This window comes from Microcaecilia unicolor, chromosome 2, assembly GCF_901765095.1.
Source record: "Microcaecilia unicolor chromosome 2, aMicUni1.1, whole genome shotgun sequence".
In the NCBI taxonomy this organism is placed as follows: domain Eukaryota; kingdom Metazoa; phylum Chordata; class Amphibia; order Gymnophiona; family Siphonopidae; genus Microcaecilia; species Microcaecilia unicolor.
This window is the reverse complement of record NC_044032.1, coordinates 381604016-381626814: the sequence shown is the minus strand read 5'-3', so window position 1 is coordinate 381626814 and position 22799 is coordinate 381604016. Positions and strand designations below refer to the sequence as shown.

At 46.3% G+C, this 22799-nt stretch overlaps 1 protein-coding gene across 2 annotated transcripts in view; it reads left to right on the top strand.

The window, feature by feature from the left end:
• LOC115461023 (UDP-glucuronosyltransferase 2A1-like) overlaps positions 1-22799 on the top strand; it is a 102431-nt gene that overhangs the window by 14776 nt on the left and 64856 nt on the right. The window contains exon 1 of one of the 2 annotated variants that reach the window (XM_030190542.1): positions 16831-16921. The exons of the other annotated variant lie outside the window; for it this stretch is intronic. The gene's annotated coding sequence lies outside the window, so the exon portion shown is untranslated. Of the gene's footprint in view, positions 1-16830; positions 16922-22799 lie in introns of those variants that run through there. 2 annotated transcript variants of the gene reach the window in all.

Here is a 22799-nt window from a genome sequence, read left to right as displayed (position 1 = left end):
GATTTTTTTTTCTTCTGCCAATGGGAAACTCATTCTCTGACAGAGTTTAATTAAATGGAAATACTTACCAAGCAAAATTCTAAGGGGTCATTTTACTAAGCAACAGTAAGCACTTACATGTGTTTAATGTGGTTTAAAAAACATTACTACTGGTTGTGCTCAAGCGTCCCATAGTAGTTTTTGGATTAGCACACTGGGGGCATGTTTAGTGGCAGAGAGTAAGTGTGTTCTATGCTGATCAGTTACTGTAGCTACATTGCAGTGCAACAACTGATTAGCATGGGAGCCCTTACCGCCTAGAAAATAGGTGTCGGTAAGTACCCCTCACTAATGGCCACATGCTAATGGGGAAATTATCGCGTGACCATTAATTGAGGCAATGTAAAATGTGGCCATTTTACAGCCACATTATGGGTCCCTTTTACAGAGCGGCGGTAAGCCCAATGCGGGCTTACCGATTGCTCTTCCGGGACTACCACTGGCCCAACGTGGCTGCCGGCGGTAGCCCTGCCCTGAGCACGTGCCATTTCCGGGTAAAAGAGAAAACACCCAGAAATGGCTTGCGCGGCAATAACCCAGTGGTAATCAGGCATCGCCGCCGCCGCACACTACCTAGTTACTGTTGGATTAGCACGGGATCCCTGCCAACGATATTCAGCGGAAGATAGCTGGATGTCTCCTGTCGAATATTGCTGGTTAGCGGATAGCTGATAGCTGGTTATATCGCAATATATAACTGGCTATCCGCCAATTTTCAGCGTGGGTTTGGTGGCTACATATGGCCATGTGAATAGATCTAATATCTTAGGCTGGTTCCAACTTAACCAGCCAGTGCTGAATATCCGCTTGGCCAGTTAAGTTGGAACCTGCCAAAAACAAACCAGATATTCAGTGCCGCTCCCGCGGTCTGAATATTGGGCCCTATGATTCTTAGTTTTAACATCAAACTCTTTACATATTATTCCTCCTTTATTTATAAGTAGAAGGAGGAGGTTAGTATTTTTATTTTAATGGCCCACTTTCTCCTCAAGATACCTTATCTGAGGTAAACCTTGGTTATCATGACATTTGTTTTGCAAATCTGGTAAAAAGTAAGATAAGGTAAACTCTTGAGGGATGGGTCCCTTACATTGCCCAGGGTCACAAGGAGCTGCACTGGGAACTGAACCCAGTTCCCCACATTCTCAGCCCACTGCACTAACCATTAATATATCATCACCATCATCATAGTTTGTATAGCAGTCAGGAAAGGCACAGAGGGACATGCTGAAAAGTCATTATCCCCATGTGAAAAGATAAAACACACAGCATTAAGGGGCCCTTTAACTAAGGCGCGGGTTGCATGCGCCAAATCGGCACTACATCCGGGCTAGCGCATGTGCCCGATGGCAATTCTAAGTCTGGTGCACACAGAATCCTGTGGTAGACAATAAAGCGAATGCTACATACCTGTAGAAGGTATTCTCCGAGGACAGCAGGCTGATTGTTCTCACTGATGGGTGACGTCCACGGCAGCCCCTCCAATCGGAACACTTTCTAGCAAAGTCCTTTGCTAGTCCTCGCGCGCCGATGCGCACCGCGCATGCGCGGCCGTCTTCCCGCCCGAACCGGCTCGTGCCGGCCAGTCTCATATGTAGTAAGACAAAGAGAAGGGAAGACACAACTCCAAAGGGGAGGCGGGCGGGTTTGTGAGAACAATCAGCCTGCTGTCCTCGGAGAATACCTTCTACAGGTATGTAGCATTCGCTTTCTCCGAGGACAAGCAGGCTGCTTGTTCTCACTGATGGGGTATCCCTAGCCCCCAGGCTCACTCAAAACAACAACCATGGTCAATTGGGCCTCGCAACGGCGAGGACATAACTGAGATTGACCTAAAAAAATTTACCAACTAACTTAGAGTGCAGCCTGGAACAGAACAAACATGGGCCTAGGGGGGTGGAGTTGGATTCTAAACCCCGAACAGATTCTGAAGCACTGACTGCCCGAACCAACTGTCGCGTCAGGTATCCTGCTGCAGGCAGTAATGAGATGTGAATGTGTGGACAGATGACCACGTCGCAGCTTTGCAAATCTCTTCAATAGTGGCTGACTTCAAGTGGGCTACCGACGCTGCCATGGCTCTAACATTATGAGCCGTGACATGACCCTCAAGAGCCAGCCCAGCCTGGGCGTAAGTGAAGGAAATGCAATCTGCTAGCCAATTGGATATGGTGCATTTCCCCACAGCCACTCCCCTCCTGTTGGGATCAAAAGAAACAAACAATTGGGCGGACTGTCTGTTGGGCTGTGTCCGCTCCAGATAGAAGGCCAATGCTCTCTTGCAGTCCAATGTGTGCAGCTGACGTTCAGCAGGGCAGGAATGAGGACGGGGAAAGAATGTTGGCAAGACAATTGACTGGTTCAGATGGAACTCCGACACAACCTTTGGCAAGAACTTAGGGTGAGTGCGGAGGACTACTCTGTTATGATGAAATTTGGTGTAAGGGGCCTGGGCTACCAGGGCCTGAAGCTCACTGACTCTACGAGCTGAAGTAACTGCCACCAAGAAAATGACCTTCCAGGTCAAGTACTTCAGATGGCAGGAATTCAGTGGCTCAAAAGAAGGTTTCATCAGCTGGGTGAGAACGACATTGAGATCCCATGACACTGTAGGAGGCTTGACAGGGGGCTTTGACAAAAGCAAACCTCTCATGAAGCGAACAACTAAAGGCTGTCCTGAGATCGGCTTACCTTCCACACGGTAATGGTATGCACTGATTGCGCTAAGGTGAACCCTTACAGAGTTGGTCTTGAGCCCAGACTCAGACAAATGCAGAAGGTATTCAAGCAGGGTCTGTGTAGGACAAGAGCGAGGATCTAGGGCCTTGCTGTCACACCAGACGGCAAACCTCCTCCATAGAAAGAAGTAACTCCTCTTAGTGGAATCTTTCCTGGAAGCAAGCAAGATACGGGAGACACCCTCTGACAGACCCAAAGAGGCAAAGTCTACGCTCTCAACATCCAGGCCGTGAGAGCCAGGGACCGGAGGTTGGGATGCAGAAGCGCCCCTTTGTCCTGTGTGATGAGGGTCGGAAAACACTCCAATCTCCACGGTTCTTCGGAGGACAACTCCAGAAGAAGAGGGAACCAGATCTGACGCGGCCAAAAAGGAGCAATCAGAATCATGGTGCCTCAGTCTTGCTTGAGTTTCAACAAAGTCTTCCCCACCAGAGGTATGGGAGGATAAGCATACAGCAGACCCTCCCCCCAGTCCAGGAGGAAGGCATCCGATGCCAGTCTGCCGTGGGCCTGAAGCCTGGAACAGAACTGAGGGACTTTGTGGTTGGCTCGAGATGCGAAGAGATCTACCAAGGGGGTGCCCCACACCTGGAAGATCTGACGCACTACACGGGAATTGAGCGACCACTCGTGAGGTTGCATAATCCTGCTCAACCTGTCGGCCAGACTGTTGTTTACGCCTGCCAGATATGTGACTTGGAGCACCATGCCGTGACGGCGAACCCAGAGCCACATGCTGACGGCTTCCTGACACAGGGGGCGAGATCCGGTGCCCCCCTGCTTGTTGATGTAATTCATGGCAACCTGGTTGTCTGTCTGAATTTGGATAATTTGGTGGGACAGCCGATCTCTGAAAGCCTTCAGAGCGTTCCAGATCACTCGTAACTCCAGAAGATTGATCTGCAGATCGCGTTCCTGGAGGGACCAGCTTCCTTGTGTGTGAAGCCCATCGACATGAGCTCCCCACCCCAGGAGAGACGCATCCGTGGTCAGCACTTTTTGTGGCTGAGGAATTTGGAAAGGACGTCCCAGAGTCAAATTGGACCAAATCGTCCACCAATACAGGGATTTGAGAAAACTCGTGGACAGGTGGATCACGTCTTCTAGATCCCCAGCAGCCTGAAACCACTGGGAAGCTAGGGTCCATTGAGCAGATCTCATGTGAAGGCGGGCCATGGGAGTCACATGAACTGTGGAGGCCATGTAGCCCAACAATCTCAACATCTGCCGAGCTGTGATCTGCTGGGACGCTCGCACCCGCGAGACGAGGGACAACAAGTTGGTGGCTCTCGTCTCTGGGAGATAGGCGCGAGCCGTCCGAGAATCCAGCAGAGCTCCTATAAATTCGAGTTTCTGCACTGGGAGAAGATGGGACTTTGGATAATTTATCACAAACCCCAGTAGCTCCAGGAGGCGAATAGTCATCTGCATGGACTGCAGGGCTCCTGCCTCGGATGTGTTCTTCACCAGCCAATCGTCGAGATATGGGAACACGTGTACCCCCAGTCTGCGAAGTGCTGCTGCTACTACAGCCAAGCACTTCGTGAACACTCTGGGTGCAGAGGCGAGCCCAAAGGGTAGCACACAGTACTGGAAGTGACGTGTGCCCAGCTGAAATCGCAGATACTGTCTGTGAGCTGGCAGTATCGGGATGTGCGTGTAGGCGTCCTTCAAGTCCAGAGAGCATAGCCAATCGTTTTCCTGAATCATGGGGAGAAGGGTGCCCAGGGAAAGCATCCTGAACTTTTCTTTGACCAGATATTTGTTCAGGGCCCTTAGGTCTAGGATGGGACGCATCCCCCCTGTTTTCTTTTCCACAAGGAAGTACCTGGAATAGAATCCCAGCCCTTCTTGCCCGGATGGCACGGGCTCGACCGCATTGGCGCTGAGAAGGGCGGAGAGTTCCTCTGCAAGTACCTGCTTGTGTTGGAAGCTGTAAGACTGAGCTCCCGGTGGACAATTTGGAGGTTTTGAGGCCAAATTGAGGGTGTATCCTTGCCGGACTATTTGGAGAACCCACTGATCGGAGGTTATGAGAGGCCACCTTTGGTGAAAAACTTTCAACCTCCCTCCGACTGGCAGGTCGCCCGGCACTGACACTTGGATGTCGGCTATGCTCTGCTGGAGCCAGTCAAAAGCTTGTCCCTTGCTTTTGCTGGGGAGCTGAGGGGCCTTGCTGAGTCGCACGCTGCTGACGAGAGCAAGCGCGCTGGGACTTAGCCTGGGCCGCAGGCTGTCGAGAAGGAGGATTGTACCTACGCTTGCCAGAAGAGTAGAGAACAGTCTTCCTTCCTCCAAAAAATCTTCTACCTGTAGAGGTAGAGGCTGAAGGCTGCCGGCGGGAGAACTTGTCGAATGCGGTGTCCCGCTGGTGGAGCTGCTCTACCACCTGTTCGACCTTTTCTCCAAAAATATTATCCGCACGGCAAGGCGAGTCCGCAATCCGCTGCTGGATTCTATTCTCCAGGTCGGAGGCACGCAGCCATGAGAGTCTGCGCATCACCACACCTTGAGCAGCGGCCCTGGACGCAACATCAAAGGTGTCATACACTCCTCTGGCCAGGAATTTTCTGCACGCCTTCAGCTGCCTGACCACCTCCTGAAATGGCTTGGCTTGCTCAGGGGGGAGCTTGTCCACCAAGCCCGCCAACTGCCGCACATTGTTCCGCATGTGTATGCTCGTGTAGAGCTGGTAGGACTGAATCTTGGCCACGAGCATAGAAGAATGGTAGGCCTTCCTCCCAAAGGAGTCCAAGGTTCTAGAGTCCTTGCCCGGGGGCGCCGAAGCATGCTCCCTAGAACTCTTGGCCTTCTTTAGGGCCAAATCCACAACTCCAGAGTCATGAGGCAACTGAGTGCTCATCAGCTCTGGGTGCCCATGGATCTGGTACTGGGACTCGATCTTCTTGGGAATGTGGGGATTACTTAGAGGCTTGGTCCAGTTCGCCAGCAATGTCTTTTTGAGGACATGATGCATGGGTACTGTGGACGCTTCCTTAGGTGGAGAAGGATAGTCCAGGAGCTCAAACATTTCAGCCCTGGGCTCGTCCTCCACAACCACCGGGAAGGGGATGGCCGTAGACATCTCCCGGACAAAGGAAGCGAAAGACAGACTCTCAGGAGGAGAAAGCTGTCTTTCAGGAGAGGGAGTGGGATCAGAAGGAAGACTCTCAGACTCCTCGTCAGAGAAATATCTGATGTCTTCTTCCTCTTCCCACGAGGCCCCACCATCGGTGTCAGACACAAGTTCATGGACCTATGTCTGCAACCGTGCCTGGCTCGACTCCGTGGAACCACGGCCATGGTGGGAGCGTCGAGAGGTAGACTCCCTCGCCCGCACCGGCGAAGCTCCCTCCGCCGACGTAGTCGGGGAGCCTTCCTGGGAGGCTACCGCACTCGGTACCGCAAGCGGCACCGATGTCGGAGACCTCACCCCGGACAATGGGCCAGCCGGCGCCTCACTCGACGGTACCGGTGGCGCAAGCACCCCCGGTACCGGAGGGGTAGGGCGCAACAGCTCTCCCAGGTTCTCTGGGAGAACGGCCTGGAGGCTCTCGTGCAGAGCGGCTGTGGAAAAAGACATGGAAGCCGATGCAGGAGTCGATGTCAGAACCTGTTCCGGGCGTGGAGGCTGTTCCAGGCTGTCCAAAGGGGAGCGCATCGACACCTCTTGAACAGAGGGCGAGCGGTCCTCTCGGTGCCGATGCTTACTGGGTGCTGACTCCCTCGGCGACCCAGAGCTCTCGGTGCCGACACGGGAAGGGGACCGGTGACGATGCTTCTTCGATTTTTTGGAACGAAGCACGTCACCGGAGCTTCCCGGCACTGACGAGGAGGACGTAGAATCCAGCCGTCTCTTCCTCGGGGCCGAGGCCGAAGAGGGTCGGTCTCGGGGGGGCTGTACCGCAGTAGCCCTCAGGGTAGGGGGAGACCCACCCGAAGGCTCACTGCCACCAGCAGGGGAATGGACAGCCCTCACCTGCACTCCAGACGAAGCACCACCGTCCGACGACATCAGCAGACGAGGAGGTCTCGATATCACCGACGCCGACGCAGCCCTCCGATGTCGCCCCGATGCAGAGGGCCGATGCCTCGATGCACTCGATGCAATCGGGGGCGAGGATGAAGGTCCGGGCGCCGACGACGTCGAAGCAGTCGATACTCCCGGTGCCGATGCCGACGAAGAGCCCGAGAACAAAACGTTCCACTGGGCTAATCTCGCTACCTGAGTCCGCTTTTGCAAAAGAGAACACAGACTACAGGCCTGAGGGCGGTGCCCAGCCCCCAGACACTGAAGACATGACGCGTGCCTGTCAGTGAGCGAGATTACCCGGGCGCACTGGGTGCACTTTTTGAAGCCGCTGGAAGACTTCGATGTCATGGGCGGGAAAAATCGCGCCGGCGAGATCAAAACTCGAAATGGCGAAAATGGCACCACAAAAATAGGGGGAAGAAAACTTCGACCGAGGCCTAAATAGGGCCTACCCCGACGACGAAAGAAAACTTACCGGGGCAAACTAGAAGTACGGGAAGGGAGAAAACCATAAAGGTCTCCTTCCGACACCTTTTTTTTTTTTTTTTTTTGAAGAACGAAGTCGATAGACGACGCGCGAGGTCAACTTTGGGGCGCGAACGGCAAAACACGACCGTAACGAGCGCGGACAAAAGAAGACTGGCCAGCACGAGCCGGTTCGGGTGGGAGGACGGCCGCGCATGCGCGGTGCGCATCGGCGCGCGAGGACTAGCAAAGGACTTTGCTAGAAAGTGTTCCGATTGGAGGGGCTGCCGTGGACGTCACCGATCAGTGAGAACAAGCAGCCTGCTTGTCCTCGGAGAATTTTCTATTTTCTACCACGGGGCATTCCCAGCAATCATCATGATTACCATGTGGGAAACATGTGAGCCCTTACTGCTAAGTTAATGGGTGGCGGTAAGGGCTCAGACCGTAAATAGGCGCGCGCTGGTTTAAATTTCAGCGCACGCCCATTTCCAGGCCTATTAAAAAAAGCCCTTTTTCCCAGCCATGGTAAAAAATGACCCAGTGCACACCCAAAACACGCGCCCACACTACCGCAGGCCACTTTTTTAAACCATGGCTTAGTAAAAGGACCCCTAAATGAATAAATAAGAGGCTTTGAGTTAAAGCTGGCCATGCTCAGAAAACTTTAACTATCTGGATTATAGGTTGTATTAACTCAGGAAAAGGCAGTAATGTTATACTTTGAGAACACAAATTGGCACACAGACTTATTCTCATTTCAGGCTTGCTCACAATAGTTCACTGTGATTCCAAATAATCCACTACAATCAAAAGTCCAAAGAAGGTTTTATGAAAGGCAGGATTAGTTAGGAGTTCAAATCAGTGCATTGACCATTTTAGTTAACTGGGCAAAACTGAAAGAAGTTTGCTTACTTATCAACCAAATAATCCCCGTAAGAAAAGCAGACAATAGGGTAGTCAGGTGAGGGTGGGGTGGGCAGAGCACCCAGAGATAAAATATGCACCTCCTTTCCTTACTGTTAATAATCTATAAATGCATTTCAAAAGACCTTCATGCAATTAAACCAACCACGAAGCCAAATTCTGAACCTCACAGGCATAAGGAAATTAGTAATTTTAGATTGTTTGGAGTAGGCTTTGTGTATTCCAGGATGCACTAACTTTTGTTTCGCAGTCCATAAGATAAGTTTTATTATAAGAAGCCCAAATAATATAAACACATAGAGGTAGATATTCAAAATGATTTAACTGGGCAGGAAAGCTCTTGCTCAGCTAAATAGCAGATTAACCAGATACTACTACTGCTGAAAATCCAGTGTGATCATGGCGTGCAGGAAAAGCACCAGAGCTGCACTGGGATTTACCCAGCTAGCAGTTATTCAGTTAGTTAACTAAGAAAGTGCCTGATTCGGTCAAAATATCATGGTACCCAGATAACCATAATTCTTGTCTTGATTTAAACCGCCCCCCTGCCCCCATTTTTCTTCTACTTTATAAACTGCCTCTATATCTAAAGAGGCAGGTGAAACAGAAAAGGAGGCTTGAACCCTTTCATTCTTTTCCTGGAAGAAAACTATAAAATCCTCTGCAGTCAGTGTTAAGGGTCTCATCTGTTTCCTTCTTCTGCCCATAAGCCACGTTATACCAAGAAATCCGTACGTAGTTTATTTTTATATTTTGCTTGTGTTATAGTTGCTCTATATACACAAATATGATCGTTATATTTTTTTCCAATTTCTTCTGGCACTTATGCTTATTCCAAGCATGCTCAAACTGACACTTCTGCCTCTTGAAGAGCTATAAACCTGGATGAAACCAAATTACCCCCTTTCTTAAGGGGAATCATCTAAATCATTTTCTCTGGAATCAAGTTGTTCAAAATCCCCTGAAAAGTTTTATTCCATCTCTGGATCTACTTACCTTCCATGCACAGATGTAAGAGATCTTCAAGGTTGTCCAACTCCAAACTTCCTGTCCTACTTCCTTCACTGTCTTCTTCAGCACTGTCACTGCTCCCGGCCGTGAGTGGTTTATGCTTACTGGCAGGAGGAGGAGGATCGCGATCCAGTGGCGGTGCCCTTCCATCTGTCTGGCATCGGAGCTGCGTTGCCCCATAGAGGGTGGGGCCATGGGCACAGGCACACGCCAAAGACACAGTACTGGGAACTGCAGACGTACTTCTGCAGGGCCGCTGTGCGCCATTTCCAGACCAGGGGGTATTTCTTGGAGCCTCCCACACTCAGCTGGTGCCTCTGTAACACTTTCAGCCCTCCTGTCTGTGGTTGCCAGCATTGCTCGTGAGGCCCAGTCTTCAGCTTTTGCGACATACTACACTTTGCATTGATGATTTCTGTTGTATCATTACATCTGTTATGCTGTTGCCTTTGATGTCTTACCTTTTCTTTACCACCACTAGCTGAGACAGCACTTGACTCCTGAGGCAGGCACCGAAACGCAGCACTGCGTCAAGTCTGTTTTATTTCCATTATTTTAATAAACCCACTGTTTGAATATACATTTGGTCTGCCCCGTACTTTTTCATTTGTGTACACTTTTTCTATGCCATCTTTAACATATAGCACCACTCCACCAATCTAATACATCCTATTATTTTGATATAATTTATAGCCTGGTATCAGGGGCTTAGCCACCATTGAGTGAGCCTGGCAAAAAGCCCAGAGCCACCCAGTGGTAGGGGTCACCTGTTTAAAATTCCCTCCTCTACTGCACTAGCAGGCTATTTTGATTGGTGCCACTGCCTGTGACCTGTTGTAAGTGTCGAGGACCACTGAGGGAGGTTGAGAGATAGGAAGAGATGACGAGCCCATGGGAGGAGGAAGAGAGAGACAGAGATGCTGGACCAGTGGGGGAGGATGGAGAAATGACAGACCTAAAGGGGAAGGATGTAGGGAGCACAGTAGGGAAAGAGAGACTGGATGGGGGTTATAGGGACAGAGAGAGAGTGGAGAGGAGACAGAATGAAGCTTGACCAAGATGGGTGACAGGGGAGAGTGAGGGAGAGATGTTGTTACTGAGGTGGAGGCAAGGATGAGACAGGCAGGGGAGAGAGGGAGAAATTCTGACCTTGGAATGCAGCAGGAAGGGAGGAAAGAGGAGAAGCTGGACATGGGGAGGGACAGTCTCTGTAAACTTAAAAAAAAAGTTACTGAAGTACCTTTAGTGAATGCTCACTCTACAAATGGAAAGTGCCATATTCTATATATTTAGTTGACGACTATAAACTTGGTGTACTCTGTATCACTGAGACATGGTTCTATGGTTCTACAGGGTAAATATCAACCAGTTCACCCCTTCAGGAAGAGGGAAGAACAGCTGTGGTATATAAAATAGTATATTTGTTGTTACAGGTGGAGGGTTTCAAGCGTGTTTTGTGGAGGCAGGGAATCTAGTACTTTGGTGCTCTATCAAGCCCTGGAAGTAAAGAGTACAAGTCCAGAGGAGATTTTAGATTTGGTTGTGGAAGCAGCTTTATTGGCACCAAAGTTGTTGGTGATGGGAGATTTTAATTTATAGGTTAATGATGGGAAAAAGATTGAGTTTGAACAAGCTATGTTGGAATTGGGGTTTCGTACATTTGTAGAAGACTGACGCTTTGGGCGAGCGGTATTTTGGACTTGGCATTTTGAAGGAGGGGTGGGAGAAGTAGAGGGGAGTTGGGTAACTTGATGATCCAGCAGTGGTGTGGTTCAATCATTTTCTGTTATTCTATGAAATAATTACTACAGAAGGGAAGGAGCAAGGTATGAGAGGTATGATCATGAGAGGTTGTAGATGAACTGAAATTTTTGGAGACACTGACCGCTCAGCCAGAGAGCGGTCAGTATGGAATAGAAGCTACTTTAACCTCTCCCAGTTCTGAAGGTCCTGTGAGTCCAATAGCCATGAAGTTTGTGGCAGATCTCCCCGATTCGGAAGGGTACTATTATATGGGTGGTTATTGACCAATTTTACAAGATGGCTCATTTCATCTCACTACTTGGGTTACCATCTGCCCCTGCCCTATCTCGACACATCTTCAAAGAAATCTTTCACTTACATGGACTACCTGAATCCATTGTTTCTGACCAGGAAGTCTAGTTTACTTCTAGGTTCTGGCAAAATTGTGTAAGACCCTACAGATTGACTTGAACTTTTCTTCCGGTTATCACCCCCTGACCAATGGTCAGACTGAAAGAATCTATCAAATATTAAAGACCTTTCTGTGTAGCTATCAGGCTTATTTTCGAAAGAGAAGGGTGCCCATCTTCCGACACAAATCGGGAGATGAGTTCCTTCTCTCAGGGTCGTCCAAATTGGCATAATCAAAAGCCAATTTTGGGCGCCCTCAACTGCTTTCCGTTGCAGGGACGACCAAATTTCACAGGGGCGTGTTAGCAGTGTAGCGAAGGTGGGACTTGGGCGTGCTTAAGAGATGGGTGTCCTAGGCCAATAATGGAAAAAAGAAGGGCGTTCCTGACGAGCACTTGGGTGACTTTACTTGGTCCATTTCTTCTTGCGACCAAGCCTCAAAAAGGTGCCTGAACTGACCAGATGACCACCAGAGGGAATCAGGGATGACCTCCCCTTACTCCCCCAGTGGTCACCAAACCCCTCCCACCCTAAAAAAAAAAAACCTGTAAAACAAATTTTTGCTAGCCTCTATGCCAGCCTGAAATGTCATACCCAGCTCCCTGACAGCACAGTATGCAGGTCCCTGGAGCAGTTTTAGTGGGTGCAGTGCACTTCAGGCAGGCAGACCCAGGCCATCCCCCCTACCTGTTACACTTGTGGTGGAAAATATGAGCCCTCCAAAACCCACTGTACCCACATGTAGGTGCCCCCCTTCACCCCTCAGGGCTATGGTAATGGTGTACAGTTGTGAGTAGTGGGTTTTGGGGGGCTCAGCACACAAGGTAAGGGAGCTATGCACCTGGGAGCAATTTCTGAAGTCCACTGCAGTGCCCCCTAGGGTGCCCAGTTGGTGTCCTGGCTTATCAGGGGGACCAGTGCACTACGAATGCTGGCTCCTCCCATGACCAAAGGGCTTGAATTTGGTCATTTCTGAGATGGGCGTCCTCGGTTTCCATTATCACCGAAAACCGGGGACAACCATCTCTAAGGACGACCTAAGGATGACCATCTCTAAGGTTGACCTAAATGTGGAGATTTGGGCGTCTCCAACCATATTATCGAAATGAAAGATGGACGCCCATCTTGTTTAGATAATACGGGTTTCCCCAACCCTTCACAGAGCCATCCTGTGAGGACGGCCCCAGGAAAACTCGGGCACCCCGTTCGATTATGCCTCCTCCACATGTTGGTCCAATAAAATGACTGGCCACAACTGTAATCCTGGGCCAAGTTCAGTTATAATAATCATGTAAGTAAAGACTCTGGTTCTTCTCCCTTCCAGGTTGTGCTCAGATGATACTCTAGGGTACCTTTGCAGTACCTCTGACTGCTGATGTACCTGCCATTGAGCTTACAGCTGCATTCCTCAGTAGGCAATGGAAAAAGACTCAAGAACATTTGCTTCAATCTACTGAGAAATATTAGAAACACGCGGATAAGAAGAGATGGCCTGCTCTTCATTCCGGCCCGTGGACATGATCTGGTTATCTACCCAGAACCTTTGTCTTAAGACTCTCTCAACCACGTTTGCTCCTCGGTTTATTGGGTCATATCCTATTGTTTGCCAAGTTGGGTCGTTTATTGGGTCATATCCTATTGTTTGCCAAGTTGGGTCTGTGGCTTATCAACTGAAGCTAAATCCTCCCATCAGGTCCATAATGCATTCCACGTATCCCTCCTTAAACCTCTAGTATTGAAATGGAAGAGTAGTAAACTGCCAGCATCCTCTACCATGGCATCAGACCCAGATCATGAGTATAAGGTTCAGAACATCCTAGACTCCAAAAAGGTGTAAGGCTGACTTCAGTACCTTATTACATGGAAAGGATATGGTCCTGAAGAGAACCAGTAGCTCATATCCATGCTCCTCTAATCAGGTGGTTCCATCAAATGTTTCTCCGTAGACCCAAACCTGGAATGTGTGTGTGGGGGGGGGAGTGTCTTTGAGGAAGGAGTGATGTCACAGTTGTGGCTATGCCCTTCTGTACCCCAGTTCACCTTTTGTTGCTGGTGTACATTAACGGGCTCATTTTCAAAAGAGAAGGACATCCATCTTTTGACATAAATCAGAAGATGGACGTCCTTCTCCCAGAGATGTCCAAATCGGTATAATCAAAACCCGATTTTGGACATCTCCAACTGCAGTCCGTCACAAGGACGTTCACATTTCAAGGGGGGCGTGTTGGAGGTGTAGCAAAGGTGAGACATGGGGCGTGCCTAACACGTGGACGTCTTTGACCTATAATCAAAAAAACCAAGGACGTCCCTGATGAACACTTGGGCATTTTCACCAGGATGTGTTTTTATTACGAATAAGGCACAAAAAGGTGCCTGAAATGACCAGATGACCACTGGAGGGAATTGGGGTTGACATCCCATTACTCCCCCAGTGGTCACTAACCCTCTCTCACCCTCAAAAACCATCTTTAAAAATATGTTGTGCCAGGCTCAGATGTCATACTTAGGTCCATGACAGCACATGCAGGTCCCAGGAGCAGTTTTAGTGGGTACTGCAGTGCACTTCAGACAGGCGAACCCAGGCCCATACCACCCTACCTGTTACATTTGTGAAGGAAACAGCGAGGTCTCCAAAACCCACTGTACCCATATATAGGTGCCCCCTTCACCTGTAAGGGCTATGGTAGTGGTGTACAGTTCTGAGTAGTGGGTTTTGGGGGGGCTCAGCACACAAGGTAAGGGAGCTATGTTCCTGGAAGCATTTTATAAAGTCCACTGTAGTGCCCCCTAGGGTGTCCGGTTGGTGTCCTGGCATGTCGGGGGGACCAGTGCACTACAAATGCAGGCTCCTCCCACGTCCAAATGGCTTGCATTTGGACGTTTTTGAAATGGACATCTTTGGTTTTGAAAATTGCTGAAAGTCAGAAACGTCCATGTGTAGGGATGTCCAAATCTAGGGACATCCACATTTAAGGATTTGGATTTCTCCGACGGTATTTTCAAAACGAAATATGGACATCCATCGTGTTTCAAAAATACGGGTTTCCCCACCTCTGGATTTCGCCGTTTTGCAAGGACGTCCAAATCGCAACTTGGACGTTTCTTTCGAAAATACCCCTCTTGGGCTCCATGGCACCCCCCCCCCCCCCCCCCAGCGAGTCCAGCTGCTCTCTCAGCGAGGCAGATCACCATCACTGCAGCTTCTAGCATCCTAAGGACTGCCATGAATTGGGAGGATCATTCCTTTGCCAGCAGTGGAAGTGTCAAGGTGGCAACCTGGGATGACATCCAAGCCAGGGCCCTTATAAAAGAGCTAGGAACACTGCCTCATTGTCTTTGCAATGGGTCATCTGATCGAGCCTTGTGCAGGTCCTCCAGCCATATCTTGGGTGCTTCTCCAGCCTTGTTCCAGTTGCCTCTAGCCTTGTTCATGTTGCCCGTCTCCAGCCTTCTCCCTAGCCTTTCCTGTCTCAGCCTTGTCCTGTCTGTCTCCTCCATCTTGTTCATGCCTGCTCTAACTTGTGTCTTCTTTCTTGTTCTGGTGTTGTTCCTGCTCCTACCCCGTCTGTGCCCTCCTGTGTCTGTTTGCATCTTTGTGGTTCCTGCTTTTTTCTGGCTCTGACTTCATCAGACTATCCCCAAAGGGCCCTCTTAAGGGAGCAGAATCCTCCTCTGACTATAAACTAAAACACCCCTTGAAAACATGTCTTGAGTTATATCTCCCACCTCTGACCCTTCCGTTGCAAAGGACAACCTTCAAACCAATCCTTATCAAATGTAGGACTCAGCAATACTAAGTCTTTACCAGTCACTCAGACTAGTAAATGATTAGGCTAAAGGAGACAAAAGAGTGCAGATGTCAGATCGACTGCCCTGTCAGGATTGCTAGAAGGTTGGAGGCCCCCCTGCATCCTTTCTAATCACAGGAAGGAGAAGGGAAATCTGAGCTACCTTGTGACAATCCTTTATGTACCAAGAACTTCACAAGGTTGAAAGATTATTATACTTATCACCTCTGCAGGCCTATTGCTGGGTCCAGCTGTAGCTAAAAAGATCCTAATCAGAAAGTCACTGTTTGGAGCCCAGTATTCTTGGGTTTCCACCAAGATTGTCAGCAAAACACATAAACACATAAACATAAACAAAACACATAAAGTCCACACTTACTGTTCATTAATGCACCATACATCCACTTCTGAACTCTCATCCCCCGTAATCTCACATCACTCATACCTTTACTCACAGAAATACGTATATGTCTTTATGCCTTAGTATTGCCCTTTAAGCTCCCATTGTCTCCTTCCAATGTTCAATGTTTGTGTTCCATTGTTGCACTCCTTAATGACACTTCGATTGTCTCGCATAATTCTGCACAATGTAATCCATAACCAAATTGTAACAAATTGTACTTCCATCATTCATTTCTTATTGTAAGCCACACTGAACCCGCAAAAAGGTGGGAAAATGTGGGATACAAATGCAATAAATAAATAAATAAGTGATAACCAACTGATAACAGCACTGGTAACTTTGTTAGATAGAACTGCTAATCCTATAAGCACCCAACTATAGGAATTTTGCTAAGGAGACCTGTGTTTGACCCCTGCCACAGCCAGTGGTACAAGGTAAGAGTTTGTAGGAGTAAAGCAGGAGAGATTTTGTGAGGGTAATAATTAGCCTGTGGCAGTAAGTGGCTTAAAAGCCACTTTTCACCACAGGCTGACCTAACCCCAGTTATTCAATGCCAGGGCATGCGTGGTTCCCAGCATTGAATATCCAAATGTGTCCACTGATCTGGAAGTTAACCAGAACATAAGAACATAAGCGTCGCCATACTGTGGTAGACCGAAGGTTCATCAAACTCAGCATCCTGTTTCCAACAGTGGCCAATCCAGGTCACAAGTACCTGACACAATCCTTTATGTTGCTTAATCTAGAAATAAGCAGTGGATTTTCCCAAGTCCATCTTAATAATGTCTTATAAACTTTTAGGAAAGTATCCAAACCTTTTTTAAACCCTGCTAAGCTAACTGCTTTTACGACATTCTCTGGCAACGAATTCCAGAGTTTAATTACACATTGAGTGAAGAAATATTTTCTTTGGTTTCCTTTTAAATTTACTACTTATTAGCTTCACTGCATGCCCCCTAGTCCTAGTATTTTGGATTCATATCTACCCGTTCCACTCCACTCAGTATTTTATAGACCTCTATCATATCTCCCCTCAGCTGTCTCTACTCCAAGCAGAAGATCCCATCCCCTTTATCATTTTCATTGCTCTTCTCTGCACCTTTTCTAATTCCGCTATATTTTTTTTTGATATGTGGTGACTAGAATTGCAGACAGTATTCCAGGTGCGGTCGCACCGTGGAGTGATACAAAGGCATTATAATATTCTCAGTTTTGTTCTCCATTCCATTCCTAATAATTCCTAACATTCTATTTGCTTTCTTAGATGCCACTGCACATTGAGCAAAGGGTTTCATTGTACCATCAGCAATGACACTTAGATCCTTTTTCTGGGCACCAACGAATATCCAGACTGGAGCTCAGGTAATTCAGTGCAAATAGTTAGGACAACTGTTTTCTTGCCCTAACTTTATGTGCATACTTATCCAGTTAGTGGACTGAATATCTCTGCTAACTGACTAAGTTACCACTCTGCTCCACCTCGGCCCTCGGCCCGCCCCTAACCTAGCCTCTCCTGCCTGATTAAACCCTTTTGAAGATTAACCCCTAAATATACTTGTGCTACCGTTTGAAGTTATGTCGGATACATCTTGAATGCTATCCCACTGTTATAGATCCAAATGACTCTAAAAACATTAGCAAAATTCTGGTTCAGAACAAGCTTGCTGAGTCAACTGAGTTATTGAGTCTGCTCAGTGTGCTGCGGCAGCTAAGAAAGCAAATAGAATGTTAGATATTATTAGGAAAGGAATGGAAAACAAAAGGGAGGGCTTTATAATGCCTTTGTATCGGTCCATGATGCGACCGCACCTCAAATATTGTGTTCAATTCTGGTCACCGCATCTTAAAAAAGATTTAGTGGAATTAGAAAAGGTACAGAGAAGGGCGACAAAAATGATAAAGGATAATATCTTAAAGTCATTGAAATAATGCTTTAGTCAGTATTTTGCATAATTAAGCAGGATAATATCTTAAAGTCACTGTATCATTGAAATGTTTGATGACCTAATCCTCTAATGCTTTTAAATGCATTCTATGTATGTTATAACATCACACCATTATTACGCACGGCTGAATACTAACTCACACATGCTCCTGCTGCACTACACAAACTAACATTAACATGAATACTAGCAAACTACTCCTAATCATTTATTGTCTCTCCCTAATCCACCACGCACTCACATCCCCTCTCACGGACAATAATATTCCCACATTACACAAACCATACACACAACCCAAACACAATACATTTACCCAAAAAAATCAAAAAATGGCACGGAAAACCTACTACCCACGGACACTATCAACAGAAAGGAAAGAAGGGACTCAACAAACTCAAATACCAAGAAGACAGACAACTGATAGAAATCATCACAACTTCGAACCCAACGGAACCCCACCAACTAATACAAATGGGTTATATAAATGCCAGATCTGTAGTTAACAAAACCACAACAATAACCGACTGGATCACAACTGACAATCTTGATTTCCTACTTATTAGTGAAACCTGGATCCATGACTCCAAAGATCCCATAATCTTAGAACTTTGCCCTCCAGGATACAAAATTACCCACTGGACAAGGACCGGAAAAAGAGAAGGAGGCATAGCTTTAATCTATAATTCCCAATTCATAGTCACAACAACAGCCGAATCCATTCTTCCCCAACTTGAAATAGCCTCAGTCAGAATCAACCACCTAACCCTACACAACCACCTAGACCTCGTCCTGTTTAACAGACCACCAAGCAATTGGCAAGACTCCCAAACGCATTTTATGGATTTCATAGCGAACACTTGTGTTTCCACCCAAAACCTTCTCATAGCAGGCGACATCAACCTTCACCTTGAGGATACCAACCTAAGTAACGTATGCAAATGCAAGGACTTCCTTCAACTATGGGAGCTCCACTGGCCAAACATGCAACCCACCCACAATAAAGCGCACACACTAGATATCATTACTCACAAATTCTCATCAGAACCAAATCTCACACTAATAGATACAAAATGGACAGCTACACCATGGTCCGATCACTACAGAGCAAACCTCTCCCTTCACTGGCGAACAAAAAATACACAACAAAAACAAGAACAACAAACTTATACTACGAGAGGCAAAATAGACCCGCCAACATTTTGGCAACAATTCTATAACGACGAATGGACAGCACTTACAGACTCACCCCAATTTCTTAGTGAATGGGATAACAGATGCAGAACCGTTCTGGACAACATCGCACCGCTTAAAACCAGAACCTCACATAGAAATAAATCAATACCGTGGTTTAACGAAGAACTGAAAGAACTAAAAACACAAGTCAGAAGATTAGAACGAGCATGGAACAAGAAAAAAGACGAATCCACACTCAAAGACTGGAAACAACTACAAAGAAAATACAAATATACCATCAGACAAACTAAAAGAACATTTTATAAAACCAAAATTGGACCAAACTACAAGGATACAAACTCTTCTTACTCATAAATAAACTACTAAATACTACACAGGTTACTTCTAACAACATAGACACCCCATCTGCTACCAATCTTGCAAATTACTTTAAAGAAAAAATTATAAAGCTGCGACTCATGATACCTACAAACATAACTGGTTATACAAACCTCCTTGAGTGTCTAGACCCAATACCTGGAGAATACCCAGCAGACCGATCATGGACCAACTTTGACACACTCTCATTCAACGACATCTCACAATTGCTTGGAAAATATGCCAAGTCGCAATGCAAATTAGACATCTGCCCTACTAGCCTTATTAGATCTGCCCCTCAACAACTCAAAACAGACCTCACGAAACACCTAAACTACATGCTACAAAATGGCCTATTCCCCAAGGATAAAGGAAACATTCTACTTACCCCTCTACCCAAAGATGCTAAGAAAAACACAATGGACCTAACCAATTATCGCCCAATAGCATCTATTCCGCTCATAACCAATTCTCTTTTATTTATTTATTAACCACTTTTATGAAGAGATTCACCCAAGGCGGTGTATAGCAGATACAGTTTAACATAGAACTTACAATTTTGTTAACAGCATAGCAATAGTAAAATAACCAAAAGCAGACATACATACAAAAAAATGAGGTAAACTTGAAAACAGTACACTGAAACCTAATAATAGAACTACCATGAAATAGTATCAAAAATATACACATTTAACAGCACTGGAATTCAATGTGGATAATGTCTTCAGCCTTATAGTCACTGGATTTCTCCACATGTGCTCACTAAGCTAAGTATTATTTAGCATTTCTATTCCACTGAAGTGATTTATGGTCACTGGTAAATATGGCTTTTTTGAGACTCATATATCTTATGCAAGCAATGGAGTTTTTCTCACCTATGATGGTGATTTTTTTCAGGGTCAAAGTCCCCATGTTTTCTCTGTATTTGTTACTGGGCAGGTGTAGTTTTCCTCTTTTTTACACAGTTTGGGTGGTTTATTGATTTGGATTATTTTTCCCTCTGTTTCCAACCATAAGTTTTTTGCTTAACTCACAACATCTCCAGCTGTGAACCCAACAGTAGGATTCATAGCTTTAACAGGTTAGCGTCATGTGAGATGTGCGGGCTGGCCCCACTGAACCCATAGGATTCATTTAGCAATGCATATAATTCGCATCAGGGACCACCAAAACAAAACACACCACACACAAACTGCTTTAGAGGAATACTTTTAGACAATCTGTATCTTTCTCCTAATTCTCTCTTGGAGAATCTGTATCTTTCTCTCAAAATGCCCAGCCTGGACTCACCCACATGAGGTTTCACTTAAGGGATGTTTTGGGGGCATACCATTATTTACTTACTTTTAAGATTTGAGAATTGCAATAGTATTAGTTATGTCAGTAGGAAAAACTTGCAAAATGTTAGTGTCTCATAACAAAATAGTAATTCACAAGAGCAAAGGAAATGAGTATAACAATTATAAAAATAATATGAATGCTAGGATTATAGTTTAGGATAATAAGAATAAAGTATGTAATAGAGGGCCTTTATTATTAAAATGACAAGTATCCAATTAAAAATGTATCTGCCAAGAAATATTATTGGATGTCTATCACTCATTGAAAGGGAATATAACAAAGTTTAACATTACCCAATAGTAAAATTAGTTGTACAACAATATAAGGTTATGTGACATCATAAATGCAAATTCATTAACACAATACTTGATAGAACTTAGATAACAGCTAGGTTGAAAAGATAAAAAGGATTATTTTTAGAAGTAGCAACATGTCAATTCTTTTTCACATTAGGCAACCCAAAGCAGTTTGAGGAGCAAATTCAGAAATTGACACCAAAATATACTGCAGTGATGCAGTAAGCAATGAACAAGCAAATTATTGCCTCATTAAAAATGTGCAGTAGTTCACTGCTCACTGCCAAAATGCCTCCCTCCCTGTCAATACATGAGCTGTGATTGGCTCATACACTGACAAGAAAAGGAACATTTTTTTAAAACTTGCCTGTTCTGCATCGGTGGTGGACTTTGGTCCTGGGGAACTGAGGAACTGAGTTCGATTCCTGGCACAGGCAGCTCCTTGTGACTCTGGGCAAGTCACTTAACCCTCCATTGCCTGCCGCATTGAGCCTGCCATGAGTGGGAAAGCGCGGGTACAAATGTAACAAAAATAAAATAAAATAAATCTAGTGGCTCCTCAATCTGACCCTCCTCCCCCGCCTCCCATAATGGTAGCTTTCTGCATCAGTCCCTTTCCCTGGTAAGACTTTTACTTTATCCTCATCTTCCTTGACCTATCCATTGCTTTTGATACTGTTGTAGGAGGTGGAAGGCCTCCAATTATTTAATATACAGATGAGATTGACTTTATCTTGTAACAGTGAGGGAAATAACACTTGCAGAATACTTCTTTCTCTGCCTAGAACAATTAGATCAAACACTATCTCCATGACAGACAGATCTCTGGAAGCCCATAGCAATAGCTTTATGCCAGGCAGTAATAGTCCTATTACGCATCTCTTTGAACACAAGGAGATCTATGTTATGACATAAACACAGGGTCTGAGCTGACAGAGAGATGTAACACCTCTAAAGGGAAGCAGTTTTTAACTCTTGTCTTTAGAATAAGAATGACCTGGGCTGTCAGAAGGAAAAGTAATTAACTCTTGCCTCCTCTTTTTAGAATTAGAATAAAAATATGAATAGAAGAGATATAATATCCAAAAACATTTTAGACAAGAGACCAACTGCATCTTCAAAGGGAATGTAAACAGATGCTATGTATTTTATTGATATTAGAGATCCTGACTGACTGTAAGATGCTAACTAAGGGGCTGTGACAACCCCTCTCCCTTGTGCTCCCTTTTGTCTTGAAAGGGAAAAGAAACCCTATATAATATTTCTCTGCCAGATAGGAGATTGGGCAGTGTACATCTCTTTTGGCTCCCAAGCCAGGGAGTTTGAAAGAATGTCCTGTTCCCACTTTCCATTGTAATTTCCATTTCTATATATGTTCTCATTTCTGTCATATTCCTAAATCTCTGGATAAAGAATAAACTTGTGTTTTTCCCCCAACGGAAGCTTCTCTTGGTGTTTTTTTTTTCTCTTTTTGTTTTTATTTGTTGTAGTGCAAATGGTCCTTAATCCAGCTGTCCGGTTTCTAAGATATAGTTGAGAGGATTGTATTGTGTAAGTAGTGCTGACCATGATTAGAGACCCTGGAGGTGCGGCACAAAAGGCACAAACAATACTGTTAAACATCACCTGTTCCCTGACACGCTCTACTCTAGTATAATATTTATTAATGACACTACCACTAACAGGGGCATAATCGAAAGAGAAGGACGCCCATCTTCCGACACAAATTGGGAGATGGGCGTCCTTCTCTCAGGGTCGCCCAAATTGGCATAATCAAAAGCCGATTTTGGGCGTCCTCAACTGCTTTCCTTCACGGGGATGACCAAAGTTCACAGGAGCCTGTCGGCAGCGTAGCGAAGGCGGGACTTGGGCGTCCTCAGCCGATAAAGGAAAAAAGAAGGGCGTCCCTCACGAGCATTTGGATGACTTTACTTGGTCCCTTGTTTTTCACGACCAAGTCTCGAAAAGGTGCCCAAACTGACCAGATGACTACCAGAGGGAATTGAGGATGACCTCCCCTTACTCCCCCAGTGATCACCAACCTCCTCCCACCCTAAAAAAATTTAAAAACATTTTTTTCCAGCTTCTATGCCAGCCTCAAATGTCATA